Here is a 12,964-nt window from a genome sequence, read left to right as displayed (position 1 = left end):
TGCTAATGTGGTTTGTACAGAGCTTCTGTGTGGCATTTATATTTGAACCTTTAGATGTTCAGTTCAGTTGGTACTCTTTGATACAATTCATTGATTTTTGTGTTTGGTGGCAGGGGAGAGGGGTGATGTTTCTGGAATATTATCAGGACTTACATGGAATTTTTTTTAAAATGATTTTACTTATTTATTCATGAGAGACACACACAGAGAGGCAGAGACACAGGCAGAGAGAGAAGCAGGCTCCCTGCGGGGATCTCGATGCAGAACTCGATCCCGGGACTCCGGGATCACAACCTGAGCCAAAGGCAGAAGCTCAACCACTGAGCCACCCAGGTGCCCCAGGATTTACATGGAATTATCTGGAAATCCATCCACCTCTCTGGTATCCCTGACTCTCTACATGTATAATCCTGGCAAAGAGCATTAGAATTGCAGTCAAGAGGCTGTAATTTGGGAATTGCAATTTAGGAAACCTTTTTAGCCACTTGAATTTGGGCAGTTGTATAAATCTCTCTGGGTGGTGCTTTCATCAGTATAAAATGGAACTAATAAGAGGTACCCTGGCTAATACACTGGGTGGTGATGAGGATCCAAAAGGAAAGTCAGACTGAACAGCTAAAAGTATAAAAGCCCTCTAGTGGACTGTGTGCATTTGGGGGAGCGCTGCATTCATTCAGAGTGTACCCTTCTTTGTACGTGATCCACTAACACTGAGCCCAGCACATTGTAAATCTCTTTATATGTTTGTAGATTGATCAAATGAGCATTGTTGGCAGCTCAGTGGCCTTCTCCCCGCTCAGTTCTCCAAGGAGTGTGACTAAAAAGTAGGAACTTCCCAGAGTGAGGGGCCCCAGCTGATCAAAACCCACAATGGGTATTTTTAAGGGACATATCCTGTGATCTCTGGAATCCTCAGATTTCTGAATAATGTTGAAAAGGGGAAGGCAAGTCTGCAATGAAATTCTGGAATTCTGGGTGGAAGTCTGCAGTGATCACTCCTGGCCTGGTGGCTTTTGGCTGCAGATCTATCTCCAGGGTGATGTAGTTTCCAGAAAAATGCAAATTGATAGACATCATGGGTTCTAGGGGTGCTCATATGAGGTAAAACACAGACATCTTGAATCAACAAATGACAAGGATCTACTGATATGTTATTCAAAATAACTGGGTGGGCACCTGGTTGGCTCAGTTGGTTAAGTGTCTGACTCCTGGTTTCAACTCAGGTCATGATCTCAGAGTAGTGAGATCCAACCTGTTATGGGCTCTGCACTGGGCATGGATCCTGCTTAAGATTCCCTCTCTCCCTCTCCCTCCCTCGCCTCCCTCACCCCCTAACTCAGGCATCCACATACGCGATTTCTCTCTCTCTCTCTCTAAAAAAAAAAAAAAAAAAAGCTACATAGACAAAGTAATCGTCAAGTCAGTAGTTTCATAAAGCAGTGCAAATAATGCATAATAATCCTCTGTGTTCGTTTGCTTAGCCCGGAGAGTATTTGAGACAGACTCCAGTCTCATCTACATAACAGCCTTAGTAAGTCCATCCTACACTTTTCAAATTGTACCCCCACCCCTCCTTTGTAAACTAGTGTAAAGGCATTCACACTGAGAGGTCTATAACTAGTTCTTAACAGATCACATATTCTCATGTCTGAATTTAGAACTGAGCTGACTGCATTCAGTGCAACTTCTTTTCAGCCGTTACCTCACTTGCTAAATACTAAATGCCTACTATGTGCAAAATAGGAAAGGTACTACCTACTGTGGGAAGTAAAGTGTAAGACATTGATCTCTACCTTTGAGGACGTTACCATCCTTTTTGGGGAGCAGGGGTGATAAAAGGCATGTGCAAGAATATAAATGTGAATGTAGGCATCTTGTTGGTATTATTTGTAGATAATATCTGTGTAATACTGAGCATACGGTAGGCAATAAGAAAATACTGATTGAATGAATGGATGGATGGATGAATGAAATAACCATCATATTTTATTGAACCTAAGATGCACATTTTCCCATTTTTCACTATCACCAAAGAAGTAATGGCTCTTAAAAATTAATGGAATGTCATACTGTCATTGACAGGGTTTTTTTCTTTCTTGAGCATACAATTATGATTTCTCTTACAACCACGAGTCTTAAATTTGATGAAATAAGGTAAGAATGGTAGTAGGGAGGATTTATTTAGGTGTTGGAATACAGGACCTAATTCCTTGGTCATTGGAAGGGGAAAGTTTCTTTGTGGAATAGGCTAAACTCTGTTTTCATTAAGACTGGTACTGGGGTTGGCAGCAGAGAGGGTCAACATGGAGATGGGTGGAAGGAGCTTTCAAGTTTGAAGGAAAAAAGACACAGAGACAAATGATTAAAATATTTTGGGGGGGCTATTGAAAAGGTGGATGTTCCTGGAGAGTTCATATTGAAAATATATAACATAAGCCTGTAAATAAAGGTAGGATCATGGAATATTGTAGAGAGTTTGAATAATAGGCTGGAAAGTTTGGATTTCTTCTTGTATATAACTTTTGAGCCAAAGAGTGACATACTAAAAATAGTGTTCTAAGAGGATTAATCTGTGCAGGACAGATTGAAATGTGTGGGATTGGAGACAGGGAGACCAGTTAGGGGATTATTTCTGTAATCCAGTAGAAATATAAGGAGAGACTATAGTACAGTTGTAGAGATGAGGTTGGAGAGCAAAGGAGAGATATGAAAGAAATTTTGAAGGAACTGGTCAATGATGTCTCTTATGTTCTCTATCATCATTTATTTAACTCTTTCTACGTGCCAGGCAGCATTGTGCTAAGTACTTTCAAGCAACATCTCACTTAGTATTCATATAGGACTCATTATATTCTCCATTACTTTCTTACTATCTCTAATTTTCTGCATTTTATACTAAGGAAAGAACAACAGAAAGGTACACAATCTTGTGTCATTAAATGCTTCTTGCCTTGAATTCTTTAATGTTCGTATAACTATCCCTGTATTTTGTTTTCTTCTGCAAGTTACCCCTTTGTGCATCTTTTTATTTTAACCTTTTCAAGGCATGTTGTCTTAGGTACTTATCTAATAAAAATATACAATCTGGATTCTCAGTATGATTCAACTTCAGAGTCTTTGTTAATGAGGAAGGTTTAACCTATTAATATTTATTGTGATACATTGTTTGTAAACATGACTTCTTTCACCTTGTTTTATGTTTTCTGCTTTTCTATGATTCCATAGTAGTTAATTTTCTCCTTAATATTTTTTCCTATAGTGACTTTCAAGTTTTCAAAAAATTTCTTTTAAAGGTTGTTTATTTATTTATTTGAGAGAGATGAGCAAGGGGGAGGGGGCAGAGGCAGAGGGAGAAGCAGACTCCCCGCTGAGCAGAGAGCCCAACACAGGGCTCAATCCCAGGACCTTGAGATCATGACCTGAGCCAAAGTCAGATGCTTAATTGACTGATTTACCCAGGCGCCCCTGATTTTCAAATTCTAGATCTTATTCCTATCCTTTTATTACTATCTGATCTATTTAAAAAATAGTCAAACATATATTTCCCTATTTACACCCTAGGCTTCCATTTACATGTTCCCTCTGTTAAAAGTAATCTCCTTTTTATCACCTAGACATTCTGTAAGAACTTGGGTAAATGGTGCTCCCTCTGGGAACCCCTCACTCATTCTTCAAATTAGAGTATACATTAACCTCTACTACTCTCCCTCTTCTAGTTTTTGCTAAAATAATCAAGAATATTAAATCCTGAATAATCAGGCTTAATTTATTTTTCCATTATACAGTTTTGTTTTGTTTTATTTTGGCAAGAATTGTTCTTATATTTGCATTCAGTTTCAGAATCATTCTAACAAAAACTATGAAACCGTAGTCTATATATTACTGTTACTACTCACCACCACTTATTTGTATTTTGCCTTCTTCAATCATGCATTGTCTCTTGATTTTATTTATTTGTTTTTGTGAAATCGTCTTCTCTGGTCTATTTTACAAGGATGGTTATACTGGTACAATTTTAAAGTCTGAATGTTGAAGAACATTTCTCCTCCTCCAAGATTGGGGAATCTTTTGAACTTGTACTATAATTATATTTATTCATTTTTTATACAGAATCCATTTGCTATATACTGCATTTTAAAATGTCTCTGTCATTTTAAAATGGCTAATAAGTATTTTCTAATGTCAGATTGCTTTCTTTTCAGGAGCAGTTTCAGAAATGTAAAATCCTCCTGAAAAGTACTGAAAATACATCCTTAGAGATTAGGTTGCCTATGATTATTGCAGTAACTGTTACTGAAATGGAGGGGCATCTCCTTTGATTTATCAGATGGGTTCCCTTTTCAGAGATGGTAAAACATTTTCATACATCTACTGCATTCCCCCCATGGTCATTCTTAGAAATGGTTTGTCCAGTACTGAGAGTTGAGATAGGTTCTAGTGAGGATTTTGTGTATCAGTACTAAAATATTTCAGGTTCAGATGAAGCAAAACAGGAAATTTTTACATGTATAGATCTTCAAATTTCCAGATTAGAAAACCAGTAGCTTATAGAGAGTAGGGATGGACTTCAAGCCAGAGACAACTATGGCAAGAAGGAATCGGGCCAGGACGACACAATCACTTCACTTTCCATTTTTACAAGTGTGTTGGAGCCTACTCACACTGGCTGGTGAGATCTTGATTGTTTTAATCTCTTCCCAGCCCTGTGTTCAGTGACATAACAGTGCTAACTTGAAATATCTGGTGTTGGGAATATTTACACCACAGAAATTGACAAACACTACAAATCATGGCTTCCCCTTTGCCCAAAGGATGGTTGTTATGTTTACTAGCATACAATGCTCTTAGAAAATGTATTCATTTTTCATTTTCCCAGGTCCAATGTCTAAATATGCCTGGAAAAATTTGGTGATTGGGGCACCTGGGTGGCTCTGTGGTTGAGCTTTTGCAAAGCCTGAGGTTGTGATCCCAGAGTCCTGGGATCGAGTCCCGCATTGGGCTCCCCATAGGGAGCCTGCTTCTCTCTCTGCCTGTGTCTCTGCCTCTCTGTGTGTGTGTCTCTCATGAATAAATAAAAATCTTTAAAAAAATTGGTGATGAAGATGAAGCTTGATTGTGGTGTATGTAAACATCACCTGATAATGGATAATGGGCTGAACTCTATCCTCCCAAGATTCATATGTCAAAGCTTTAACTCTCAGTACTTCAGAATGTGATTGCCTTTGGAGACAGGGCCTTTAAAGAAGTGATTAAGTTAAATGAGACTGATGTAGTGGGCCCTAATCCAACTGGCTGGAGTCTTTATAAGAAGAGGAGATTAGGACATGCAGAGAGATACCCGTGGCATATATGCCACAAGACAAAACCAAGTGAAGACACGGGAAAGCCGGCCACCTGCAAACCAAGGGGAGGGGCCTCAGATGAAACCAATCCTGTGGCCACCTTGATCTTAGACTTCCAGTATCCAGACTATGAGAAAAATAAATGTCTCTTGTTTAAGTCCCGTACCCTGTGGTATTTGGTTATGACAGCCCAAGCAAACTCAGACATCCCCTCTGGTAATGCTATACCATCTCATATTCCACCTTGCCCTTTTCCTCACTAAAATGTCAGCTCTAAATCCTAACAGAATAGCATAGAATCATGGAATGTGGCTGCTTCCTACTTATCAGCTTACATGCTGAATTGGTGGTGTTAGATTTCAGGCTCAAGGGTCAGGTCAGTGCTCTTTTATAGTGCAAAACTACTGACATCTCCCCTCCCCTTGTCTTCCTACACTTGGCTTTAGAGTTTTTGTCTGCATGGACTATCTGGCAAGGGACTGAATGGAGCTGTGGAAAGCATCACATGTAGGCAAGAATGCAAACCAAAGGCAAGGGGCAATGGATTCAAAGATGATGGACAGAGTTATCTTGAAATAAGAAACAAATGGCTTCCTTCCTTCCTTCCTTCCTTCCTTCCTTCCTTCCTTCCTTCCTTCCTTCCTTCCTTCCTTCCTTTTCTTTTGTTGAAAGGAACGTCCTTTTTCCAAAATACACTATTGTAGAGGACTATGAAAATGGTGGATCCGAGATGAAATTCCAAAGTTGGCATTGTTAATCACAAACACATGCCCAGCTTCTCATCTTATGGCCACCTAAGCTCATCAGATTTATGTTGTTGGGTGATGCGCTTTCCATTTCTTATAAGAAATTATAATTCAGACCTCTTGATTATATTTCAAAGTTGGGCAAACAATAACTTCTTAAATGATTGATGAACTATGATTAGTTAACATTTGTGGGACACCTGGGTGGCTCAGCTGTTGAGTGTCTGCCTTCAGCTCAGGGCATGATTCTGGGGTCCTGGGATTGAGTCCCACATCAGGCTCCCTGCAAGGAGCCTGCTTCTCCCTCTGCCTATGTCTCTGTCTCTTTCTCTCTCTTATGTCTCTAAGGAATGAATAAATAAAATCTTTTAAAAAACAACGTTTATACTAAACCTCTTTAATATGGCTAAAGATCTGTTGTACTAGCTTATACTTGGCTGTTTCTGGACACAGATTTTCTGAAGTCATGCTGTTGGGATGACAAGTCATGGGGATTTGTAATAGTAGATTCTCAAATACATGCATAGTAGCGTAATATATAGGAAATTCATTCCTTCAGCAAATGCTTACCAAAGAAGCCCTATTGTCTGCTAAGCACTGAGGTCACAAGATAAATGAGATACAGATTGTCCTAAAGCAGTAATGAGGTGTGTGAATTGTCCCTTACAATCCACAACAGGTTCTAATAGCCGCTCTATCATTACTTGCCCTATTTTCTTGGAGAAATTATTTAACTTGAGTCTCAATTTGCTTATCTGTAGAATGAAATTACTGAATTCATGCTGACTGTTCCTGGGTTATTCCTGAGGATCAGCTAAGATCAAGTAAGTGACAGTTAAGACTATGTTGATGGGAAACTCCTGCCTCTCTTAGATCCCATCGTAGAGGCAGAAATATGGTGCCCATTGGTTTGGCTCTTCTAGCTAGGATGGTTCTCCTGTTTGTGCTGTATGATTTTGGTCAACCTTGGTCTACTGGAGCTGGTGAATTCCCAAAAGGATGGCCTAGGGCTGCTTCACTTCCTCCTTCCTCCTTTCCCCACATCCCTCATCCAGCTGTGTTGCAACTTCTGCCATCAGCATCTAACTGTGGAACAGAAGAGCATGGGATTTGAGTCTGAGGGGCAGGAAGGATATATCTTATTTCTTTCTGTGTGACTGTTTATTAATTCTCTTTCATCTGTTGCAGATATTTGGAAGAAAGAAAATTGATCCACCAGTAAGTCACTAAATTTAACCAATAAATCACTTAACAGAAGCCAGATGCATCCATTAGGACCAGAGGAAGAGGGTTCCTTCACCCTCAGCAAGACCACTTGTCTTCATTAATTGAATACTTCCATATGTCAAGTTCTCCTGGGAGTTCTCTTGGTAATTGAAATTTGCCATTGAGGGAAAGCCAGGAGAGATTAAGTCATGTTCCCCAAATCTCAAGGGTCTGGCTAACTCCAAGTTTCAGCGCTGTCCACACTACTCACACCACCTCACTGTTGTCTCCAAGTTGCTCATTACTCTTCAGAAATAAGGTATTCAAGGAAGCCTAGAACAGAGAGTATTGCAAAGCCGTCATTGCCTGCTTCTCATATTTTTGGGCCATACTTTGAATCATATGCAGGCATCTCTTTATCTCAATTCCTGGCCATTCCTGACTCTGGGGAAGTCCCACATTAGCATCAGGGAGGCGGGTTAGTATTGAAAAGTTAAGGGCTCCACATTCCAAGTTCCAATTCTGTACGAGCTTGCCTTGCGACCTTGGCTAAGACACTTCACAACCAGATCTTAGTTTCCTAAGCAATGTTGTCTGTGAAAGGAGAAAGGTTGAGTTGAGTTTCCTGTTCAAGAGTGGCAGGGACTCAGCCAGAGCCCAGATGTCCTTCCTCCACCAGTGTCCTTTCGCTGACAGCTGTGTGGACTGTCCACACAGTCCTACTGGTGGGCAGGAGGAAGGTCGGCTGGCACACTTCTCAGTTCCCTTTTGCCCATGAGTTGGCAACTCCTCAGAGAATAAAAACGCCTTTTCGTGTAACTCTAATCAAAACACGCTTTGAGAGGGGTGTCTGTTGCCAAAAAATTTATATTTATCCCAAGAAAAATTAGAAACTATTTTTGGATTATCTGCACATGACCAGCCTGCCTTACTGCAGATAAACAGGAATTACTTGCATGCAAACCACCATGCTGCTCAGAACGTGAATCGCCCTCCTCCCAAATTCTGCCCTTGGAAATGGAGGCTCGGCGCCACTGCCCCTCCCTGGCAGCTCCAAGTTGGGATATGATTAGGGGTGAGGGCTCCATGCAGATCTAGGTCTGCAATCTGGCTCTGCCTCCTCCCAGCTCTGTAGCTTTGGGCAAGTTATTTAGCCTCTCTGAGCCTCAGTGTGCTCTTATGTAAAATGGGGATAAGTAATAACTCATTTCAAGGTGGTTGTCAGGATTAATAGAAAAAAAAGCATTGTTTTATGGTCTGCACTCAAAAACAGCTCTCTCCTTTGACTTCCCAGATCTGTTTTTGGCTCAGAAAGAGGAGTGCTTACCTTACATTTAGGGACATGACTGAGAAATTGAGGGAAATTTACCTTAATCTTCCAGGTGTTTTGGCCAGAGTCATCTAACTCCAGAAAGGGAAGCAGCTATGGACTGGCCGCTGCAGAGCAGGAGATGAAGTCAGATGGCCTTGAAAGCCAGGCATCTGTCCTAGCTGTAGAGAACAAGAACCGATGGCAAATAGGGCTCCGTTGGGGGCTGTATATGCTGGCCACAGGCATTTAAAGTTCAAACCTCACAACATCCTGCCAACCCAGTAAACATGTGGGGAGGCTGAATGTGGCCCTTGGGGCTCCAGATTGTAGCTCCAATGCCAGAGGAACATGTTGCTGTGTTCCTTCCAAAGCTATGTCAGAACAGCAGCTGGGTGGCTCAGTCAGTTGAGCATCTGACTCTTGATTTCAGCTCAGATCATGATCTTAGGGTCATGAGATCAAGCCCTGTGTCCCTCTCTGTACTGAGCATGGAGCCTACTTAGGATTCTCCCTCTGCACTTTCCCCTTCCCTCTCTTAAAAAAAAAAAAAAAAAAGCTGTGTCAGAAAAAAATTTCATTCCCCGCCCCCCCCCCCATGGAAATGGGGGCTTCTGGACTTTTCTAACAGTGCCATTCCTTTGCAAGCATTTACTGAGCACCTATTTTGCACAAATACTGTAGAAGAGACAAATGAAAAAATACATGGGAGAAGGTGCAGTTATCCAAATTTGAAGCAAAGCTCCTAGAAATGGGAAGGCACGTCAATATGCTTTTATACATACGCTGTTGTATATGCTAATATGCTATGGTAATAGGATTGCAATAGGCTGTGGAAATAGAAATGGCTTTTGTCTGGGAGGGGAAGAGGGGCTGGTGCAGGAGAGCGGGACACTTAACGGTGGAGGTGTCACAGGTGCCCTGAAGGGTTTTGACAGGCAGAGTGCAGGGACATGGGTACATCCTATCGTAAGTCTGTAGTCATGGGTTTTGCTTGTCTCATGTCTATGTTTATTCTCTCTCCCCTACTGGAATGTTGGAAGCTCCTTGAGAGAGGGGACTGTATCCTCTGTTTGGTTTTCCCAATTTCCCTGACATTCCATAACACCTATCTCAGTTTCTTGCTATTTAGGAATCTCATTCTGGTCATTGAGAAAACGAGACGCCAGATTCCCCTATCAGTGAGAAGCAAACAGTCTGAGGCATTTGGGGAACTGAGATAAAGTCAGCAGGACTGGTGCTGGGTCTGAATGAGCCCGTGGATTCCTGAGACCAGCTGACAGATGCTGTCTCGCCCCTGATAGTGGCGCATGGGGACTTCCTCCTCAGCCAGAAAGGAGGATGGCAGGCACGCCTAGTCTCTAATTGTCCCTAATCACAGATGTTTAGAAATGGCTAAGAAGCAAGACCCCACACGTTAGGATCTCACCAGGAAGCACTGGGTCGGATTATCAGCAGCCAGAAGGATAAAGCTTGTTGATTTAGCTGTAGGATGATGCGCCCAGGCAGCTTTGGCAAAACCAGTGCAACAGTGTCATCTCTTCACTCAAAGTTTCCAGCCTTGTTGTGCCAGGTCACGGTGCTTGTCACTTCCTCCTGGGAGGGGTAGTTCTGTTTCCCCAAACACCTGTTATTTGCCAGACATGAAACGGGATTCTTTACCTGGATTAGCTCATTTACTCCTCAAAGTGCTCCAGGATTAAAGGAATGAGAGGCATTATTTTTCTCATTTTGCATTGGGGTAAAACAGCTGCAGAGGCTGCACGCCTTGCTGAGGATCACACTTTCAGTAAATCGTGGGGCTGAGCTTCAAACTCAGCTTTGCCCACCCTCTAGTTTTCTGTGCTACCAAGTTGACTCCCTGTCCTCAGTGAAGGTTCTCTAGGAAACTGCTGGGGATGTCGTTATATGTGGATGTAGGAGGCTTACTGGGCATGGCTTAGGAAAAGTTCTGAAAGGAGAGCAGAAAGTGGGCAGGACCATGCAAGGGGGAGTTACAGTGACCTGGGACTGCAGTGGAAGCTTCCAGCAGATCCCAGCTGGGACCAGGGGGCATGAAGCCTTGCCTTGGGGTAATACCTAAGGGGTGCCAGAAAACTCAGCAGCTAAGATGCATAATATTTTAATGCAGCATTTAAATAATTTTAAGTGGGGCACTTGGGTGGCTCAGTCGGTTAAGTGTCTGCCTTCGGCTCAGGTCGTGATCCTGGGATCCAGTCCCACATTGGGCTCACTGGTTGGTGAGGAGTCTGCTCCTCCCTCTCCTTCTACCCATCCTCCCACTCATGCTTGTGCTCTTCAAATTAAATAAACTTTTTAATATAAATAAATAATTTTAAGCTGACATTAAAAAAAATCCATGATGAACAAAATTTTAAATTTCACCCTGCACCTGTAAGGACTTATTTCAATCTCCTTATCCTAATCCTGGCCTGGTTGAGGTTAGTATATATTTGAAATTTTGATATTTACCATTGATTTTTTTTTGGGGGGGGGCTTTAAGAAACATGCGCATTAAAATTGTACCCATCGTGATCACTGAGATCTTTGGTGCCTCACGTTGTACCTGAGATGAGTCAGTGCCTCCTCCACTCACGCAGGTCCTAGTCCTGGACCCCAGCCAGCTCTGGAACTGGGATGGTCCTTTGGAGTTGTCCTGCCTTCAGTGGATAAGACCAGGCTTTTTCATCCCCCATCCTTGAGTAGCAGGCAGTGGATACACGTGCCCTGCAGAGGATGAAATTGTGGGTAATTCTGTTTGGCTGAAAGCATATGCCTAAGCAAGATTCAGGTGAGATCCACCAGTGCCCAACACTCCCAGGAAGTTACATTACTATATTCACTATGCAGCTCAACACAACTTAACTCAAACTCAGGGCTTTCCCAACTGTGTCTTCTGAACTAGAGGCAAAGCTTGTGATTATACAAGAACTTTTAGGAAACAGAAGTTGTTACTTAGAGGGTATGGTCTACAAAACAACATTTTCCAATATAGCATGGTCTTATCAAGGTAGATGTTCAGTGTTGGAAACTTTTCTACATCAAGTCAACAAATCATCACGTGCTGTTCCCTTCTACTGAGGTCCTACCACTGAGGCTAGAACGTACACCCTGCAGAGTTCACTGGCTTTGCCGAAACTTCTTGTTTTCAACAGTGATGAGATCAGAAGTATCTGAGTCCATTCGGCATCAGCATCCAATCCCACTATGCACATCCCCATGGAGAACCAACTCTTGCTTCTCTCAGCATCTGTTTTTGTTGAACCCCTAAGTGCTGAGTTATGTTCGTCTCACCTTATCCTGCCAGGGACTCCATCAGCTTAAGACAAGAAGGTAGGCACCAATTGGTCAAGCAATGGGCCAGGTGTGCTGTCAGCAGGAGGTATGGCTAAGGCAATGGAGAGCTCTCCAACATGCCCATTGGAGATGGGTACCAGGCCCCTAGAGGGCAGGACACAAGGTCACATAGGTCAGGAGATTAAGGTGGGGTCATCCCCAGATGAGAGGTGATGGGCTGAACTGGGCATTCAGTAATAGTGGATCAAAAGTTCATGGTGTGTGCAAAGGGTGGGCAGCTGGACTGGTGGGATTTGGAATGGGTGCTCCAGGGGCTCTCAACCTAGGCAGGGTGGTGGGGGATTAAATACAACAGAGATTTATTTCTCACAGTTCCGGAGGTCAGAAGCCCAAGATCAAGATGCTGGAAGATTCAGGACCTGGTGCTGGCCTGCTTTCCGGTTCACAGATAACCGTCTTCTTGGTGCGTCCCGAAATGGCGGAAGGGGCCGCCTTTATAAGACACTTTATAAGAAGGTGGAGCGGCACTCCCGCTCCACCTTCATGACCTCATCACCCAAAGGCCCCGCCTCCTAATTAGCATCACCTTTGGAGTCAGGTGTCAACTCGTGAATCCAGAAGGTATAACAATAGTTGAATAGTGGGTCTGCAGCTCCGGGTGGGAGCACTCAGCCTTCCGGAACCTTCTATCACACCTGTCCACACACCTGCATCACTGTGGACTCCTGAGTCTGGCTGCTTGGGTTCACATCCCAGCTCCTCTCCCAGCTAGCTGGGTTGATTTTGGGCACGTCACTTCACCTCTCTGTGCTTCACTCCTTCACAGAGCATAATAACCACACAGGCCTTGTGGATTGTTAGAACGATCAAAACAACCACGAGACATTAGATTTTGAACAGTGCCTGGCACAAAGTAAGTGCTGGTCATTTCTCCAGATGCTGTTCTCTCTCCTCGATTTACTCCCTTCTCTCTCTCTCTCTCTCTCTCTCTCTTTCTCTCTCTCTTTTTGAGATTTTGCTTATTCATTCATGAAAGACACAGAGAGGCAGAGACATAGGCAGAA

The 12,964-nt window shown here is 42.8% G+C and overlaps 1 protein-coding gene across 3 annotated transcripts in view; it reads right to left on the bottom strand.

The window, feature by feature from the left end:
• The window catches only part of MYOCD (myocardin), a 149,913-nt gene that overhangs the window by 121,721 nt on the left and 15,228 nt on the right, over positions 1–12,964 (bottom strand). For all 3 annotated transcript variants that reach the window (XM_038536908.1, XM_038536911.1, XM_038536909.1), the window contains one exon: positions 11,170–11,330. The gene's annotated coding sequence lies outside the window, so the exon portion shown is untranslated. The remainder of the gene's footprint in view (positions 1–11,169; positions 11,331–12,964) is intronic.

Source organism: Canis lupus, chromosome 5, assembly GCF_011100685.1.
Source record: "Canis lupus familiaris isolate Mischka breed German Shepherd chromosome 5, alternate assembly UU_Cfam_GSD_1.0, whole genome shotgun sequence".
Taxonomy (NCBI): domain Eukaryota; kingdom Metazoa; phylum Chordata; class Mammalia; order Carnivora; family Canidae; genus Canis; species Canis lupus.
Note: the sequence above shows the minus strand (reverse complement) of the source record. Positions and strands in the feature narration are given on the sequence as shown.